Raw genomic sequence first — 6,585 nt, 5'->3', positions numbered from 1 at the left:
ACCAGTAGCAGCTACCCTGGAGGAAGCCTGAAGGGCATCGAAGCCACACTGCAAGGAATGTTTACCAACTTGATCTGAAGCATGAACCAAGTCCTGCAATTCCTTACACTCTATACCCTCAGATAAAGCATCTACCTTAGATTTCAATTGACCTAACAGAAAGTTCTGATACTTCAGCATATGGAATTGGCAATTTAAAGCCCTCATAGCTAACGTAGAAGAGGTGTACACTTTTTTACTCCACCTATCCAATGCTCTAGGATCTTTATCCAAGGGAACTGGATTCTTCACCACAGAAGCCCTGACACCCTTAGGTCCTTGAATAATAGTTTCCGGGTCAGCTCTAGGGCTCTTATACAAATATTTATTTTTTTTTCAAAAAAAATTTTTTATTGGCAATTTTGTTTTAATACAATAAAAACCAAACAAGTTATAACAAGATAAATAAAATACACAGTATACTAATAAAAATCACAAAATTTCAACAAGCATCCCCACAAGCTGTCGGAAAAACATAATATAGCAGTAATTAAATAGTACTAAATATTAGAATTAAATTACAAACCACTGAATTAAATCAAGTAGAAATAAGGAGAAGTGTATTAACTTTGGAGCAAATTTTTAGATAAAGGGCGCTCTTCTTAGGACTCTTACTAATGAATTTGTGAGCAGCCATGTATGTAAATACCAATGATTTAAAGTCATTCCAACAAAGCTTAGTACGATCCATCCAATTTCTAGAGATGTACAGTTTCATGAGAGAACATAAAAAGACCAAAACATGGGTATCAAATAAAGAAAGAGTACACATAGGTATGTGAAGGATGGCTAGTTCCCAACAAAGGGTTGATTTGTGGTACCCCATTTTTTGAAGACGGACCTTTAACGAAGTCCAAAGTTTGTGAGTATGATAACAAGACCAAATATATGAAATAAATCAGCGTAGGGTGCTGAGCAGCAGGGGCAAGAAGGAGATTTATTGGAGTCAATTTTTGCTAATCTAGCTGGAGTAAAATATGTATTATTGTTAATCATCAATTGTGTGTAAAAAATATTCTTAAAGGGGGAGAAATTAATAGTGTTCTTTATGGACAAAAGTTTCTGATTATGTGAAAGAAGAGGGTGATAATTATTCCAATAGTTTGAAAAAAGACATGGACTATTATTTACCATAGATGATATAAGTTTATATGAATTAGAAATCATTTTCTTGGGTAGAGTAAGATTATGCAAAACAGATTCTAATAAGGATATATTTTGTCCATTATCAAAAAGATGTATAAATTTATACTTAATAATATCTCTCAATTGTCTGATTATCGATAAATATTTTTTATTTATCTTCAATATTACACATAGGTTAGATAATGATTCATTATTATGTTTAAGTATATCCCAGACCACCAAGTTTTTAAAATTAAAATCGTTTTCGAAGTATTCCAATAAAGATCTGAGATACCATGTTTTATTACATAATTATATACTTTTAATAATATAGAAGAAATCAATAAGTTATAAGTTTTAAAGAATTCGGCTGTAAATCCGTCAGGGCCAGGTGATTTCCCAACCTTAAGATTCGAGATAGCTTCTTGAATTTCTTGTAGGCTTATAGGAGCTGAAAGCAAGTCACTGGAGGGGAATTTAATAGAATTAAGAAACTCAATCATATTTTTATGCGTAGTACTACTTGTACTTCCATTAGAATATATGTCAGAAAAAAGGTTAGAAAAAAGTTGTATTATTTCTTGGTCAGAGTTATAAATCTTGTTATTAAGGTGTAACCGAGATATCTTAGGAGGTTCTTGATTGTTTCTAATTAATTTTGCAAGAAATGTAGATGGAAAAACCTTATCAGATAATATTATAATTGTATATGTATTTATTGTATATGTATTTATTGTATTTATTGTATATGTATTTATTGTATATACACACATTTTTTACTTTTTTACTTTTGTATTTAGGTTTAATTAAACATATCCTTAGTTATATTAATTTAGGTTTTATGTTATGTAGTGTTAAAATATCTGAGTTTACAGTACTGTTTTATTTATATTTTTTATTGAAAGTTGTTTGATGCAGGCTGTTCTCCAGTGAGCTTTTAAAACATTTAAAGCATTTTCAATATTCAATTAATCAATTTAGTTGATTGAATAACTGTGACAGTATATAAATGTTGTTGTAACCTGTTGTGTCATTTCCTTTGAAGAAGGCAAGCATTGGGCTTGTCGAAAAGCGCTTTGGATATTTGCTAGTAAAGATTGGTTTTTATTCTTGATGGTCGCTGTTTTACGTTTGTTTTGATTTATTACTAGTTTGCTTGCCGTTTTGTGTTTTTCGTTGTATTATGGCATCTCGTAAAACTAGCGTACCAGACTCTTTTGTACCGGAGGATACCCCGGTTATTTTTAGACAAAGTACATCTGCTGCTGTTACTGCCGACTTATTGGATGTAGAAAAACACCCGGTCGTCGGTAACATATTGGACAATATTAATCAGAAGTTGGAGAGCCTGCACCAAAGATTAAATATGATTGATGCTGAAAATCGTGAAAATCGTGAGTTTCGTGAAACATACACTAAAACTGTTGATTTAATTCAACTAAAACTTCGGCAAGAGGTGAATAACTTTACTAGAGGGCCAATATGTTCTAACAACTATCAGACTTCATTAATCCATTCTGGCGTACAGCTACGTAATTACGATGGTGACAAGTCTGCAGTAGGAACTGACGTGCCTGCTCCTACTCGTGATGTGCGACAAAGTAACTCTCCTAGTCCTTGTGGTTTAATTAATGTAAACGAAGAACCTACTCTACAAGGTACACCTAATTGCGATGGAGGGGCTATTAATTCCAACGAGTGTCCTGTGGAATTGGCGGATGGGGAAACGGACGGATTACATACAACCCAAGTACTACAGTCAACCCAACCGTTCCATAAAACGCAGATACTTCGATTACAGCAAACAACGCAGATATTACAGCCATTACAGACGGACCGTGTTGTCTTTCAGCCACATAATTCACCGATTCCGGTATTTGCAGAACAACAAGGTAATAACAACAACTGTGCTGGTATTATTAAACCAGTTTGGCTTAATAACCAGTTCTGTTTATCTGAAACAGTTAATTCCAATGTACCAGTTAGCACAAGTCAAGATCCAATGGTTAATAGTGGTAATAACTCGAGTAATGAGAGTATTGCAAGTAGACTGAAAGTATTTGATGCTTGCCTCTTAAAGCTTAAAAAGTTACAACTTGAAGTGGCTTACTTTAATGAGTGTTTGTCACGTAAAATTATACCTAAAGGGTTGAGACGTTCGTCTTACCTGACTGGACTTGAGGCCGGGTCTGCTTTCCACTTGGAACTGGTTACATTGTTTGACAATCAGGGTTTGGAATTATTGTCTTTGTTTATTAAGCACTATAACTGTTGGATAGACGAACTATCTCAGCACATGTTATTGTTGAACAACTCAATATCTACTGATATTCAATTTAACAGATATAGGTTCGAATATGAACGGACTTTCGACAGTATAGACGATCATATGTCTAAGTTATACCAGCAAAAATTGAAAAAATTGAGTAGGGATTCGGAAGCATATAGAATTGGTGTGGCTTACCCTAAGCCACCTAATGGACAGGTTTGGAGAAATGGACTGTTTCAGTTTGGTTCCAACACTAATTCTGTTAACAATGTTGAACCAGTACCATCAGAGTTTCATGAAATTGGTAACACAGGTATGATTGATGGTATGCATAATTGCGGTGAGCGGTTTGATGACCGTAATTCTAATAATGCACACACTAGTACGCCTTGGAGCCAGAGACTGAGGAGCAGTAACAATTTTCACACAAGAAGTAATCCTAATAATACGAACCAGCGAGTCACTCCAGTTCCTGCCCCTCCTGCTTCTTCTTCCTCTTCTTCTTTTTTAGGTACCAGACCCAAGAACAAGAATCAATACCAACAGAGATTCATACCGAGGTGGGGCAACAATTAGTAAGATCTGGTCAGTTCACCTACGGTTCCTACGTAGAGGAAGAGGTTTCTGTTGGTGATGATTCTCCTATTGACAATGACTTATGCAACAGTTGTTATATCGACGCTGGGACATTGCACAATAGTTTTGATCTGAGTATGTTGGAGGACACCACTATCCAACCGACTAAAGTTTTTGCCTCTTGCTGGCATTATTAAAAACGACTCTGGTGACTTTAGCCTGTATAATTTCAGTGACGTTCATTTCGACAACGAGATGCTTGCACTGTTCTCTAAAGGGTTTAGTTTTGTACCATCTAAATTTATAATATTGTTAACACAATTTTAGATGTCAAGCTATTTGTGAGGAAATTGAATTTTAAGATACTACTTGGTGATCATGTAGATTTTGTGGCATCTCATTTACATGTTCCCAGTACCTTCAATCCTCCTTTACACCCAGTGTTAGAGATGTTTGAGAGGTGTTGTGAGCTAGACCTGAGGTATATGGTTAACAACACTGTTCACAACTATGGCTTTACCAACATAACCAAAGGTGAAAGGGATCTCATTGAATTTTTAGGCACCCAGAATTTAAGGTTTTGTAAACCAGACAAGGGGGGTGGACTAGTGGTGTTCACGAATACTGATTATGAGAATAGGATGCATGAAGTGTTAAAATCTAACAAATATGACTTGAGTTCTAGATCTGAAGTCAATTGTGCCTATAAGTTGATTAATGACACTATTGAGGACCTGTTTATTGAGAACAAAATTGATCTGAAGACGCATGATTATTTAATTACATCTTACCCAAAATTTTCATGCGTCTTCGGTATTCCTAAAATACACAAATGTATTGATAATCCCCCATTGAGGTTATTGGTGGATAGTAGGGGTTCGCCTACATATACATGTGCGAAACTGATTGACTCTATCCTCCAGAAATACGTTCTGAAAGAGGCACAGATCTGTAAGGACTCATGGTCATATTTGGAAACTATCAGGGCGGTTACTTTTGACACAGATATGAACTTTATCACAATAGATGTAAAGGATCTATACAGTAGTATACCCCAAGACACAGCCTTAGAATGGGTTAGTCTCATGATGAAGAAATATAATGCTTCAAACAGTGAGATAGATTTGGTAACAACACTTGGTGATCTGGTGTTGTCTTATAATTTCTTCATATTTTGTGATGATTTTTTCAAACAAAAAGTAGGCGTAGCCATGGGGTCCCCATGTGGGGGCAGTATAGCGAACTTGGTTATGGCCTACTGGGAGTCTAACTACGTGTTTTCTACTAAAAACCCTTATTATGAAAAAGTTATATTATACACGCGTTTTTTAGACGATATATTTATCCTCTCGTACATCACAGAAAATGAAGCTTCTATGTTGGTAAACTACTTAAATGGTAGTACCAATTTTTTGGAATTTACATATACTTTCTCTACTGAAAGCATTGCATATCTAGATGTATGGTTGCAAAAAGATTTTGAGCACAATTGCTTTACTTCTAAGATACACATGAAGACATACTCAAACACTTTCTTGCACTTTACCAGTTGTCACCCCTTTTCCCAAAAAAGATCTGTGGTTAAGGGACAACTGGTACGTGCTGCGAGAATGATTACTTTGGATGATGATTTTTGTGATGAGTGTTTAAATCTTAGGAATATGTTTACTGCAAGGGGTTACCCTGATAGTTTGTTGGATGAATTGATTCAAGAAGTGACTGATAAACGTCTGGACAAGGTGTATACACCTTTGCTACCCGGCGTAGTTCACAACGGTGCAAATATAACAATCTTAGGGAACATCAGTATTTGCACCAATACAGTGGTGACTGGCAGTACAAATGGTATCAATAATGCTGATTTTGTTGAGCAACCTGATGCATTTATTGATAGGAACATATCTTTAGCTAGTGAGACAACTTCTGAGGTAGTTGATGAGACTTCCTTAACATGTGCATTTATTACCACTTTCAATTTGAATAGTGGTTTATGTAAGGATATTATTTTTAAAAATTGGGAAATGTTCAAAATGTACCCTGATATTTATAAAAAAGTGGGGCATCAACCCCGCGTGGTTTATAAGAGGGGTAAAAACATGAAAAACATTTTGGAAGTAAAATCTACTGGATTGGTGTTTAATGCAGGCATGCATAAATGCCAGAGTTGCAACTATTGTAGATATATTGAGGAAGGAACACACTTTAGTATAAGTAATTGTATACATAAGATAGCTTTCAAATTGAACTGTAATACATCATACGTGATATACTTGGCTAGATGTAAATCATGCCCAGCCTTCTATATAGGTAAAACTGTGAGAAGGCTGAGGGAACGTATATATGAACACACATATGCCATTAAAAAGTTAAAAACGGAGAATGCTCTAGCCAAGCACATCAGTGTTTACCCCAACCATAGTTTTAAATTTATGGCGATAGACCATATACCTATAGATCAGAGAGGAGGTCCTAGACCATTAAAATTAGAAGAAGCAGAGTTAATTTGGCAGGTGAGACTGTACGCTTACAGGTATCCTGGATTAAATGATACTTGCTCAATTGCTAGTATTTTGAAA

This window comes from Protopterus annectens, chromosome 1.part1, assembly GCF_019279795.1.
Source record: "Protopterus annectens isolate FY-2018-M chromosome 1.part1, PAN1.0, whole genome shotgun sequence".
Taxonomy (NCBI): Eukaryota; Metazoa; Chordata; order Ceratodontiformes; family Protopteridae; genus Protopterus; species Protopterus annectens.
This window is presented reverse-complemented; position numbering follows the sequence as displayed.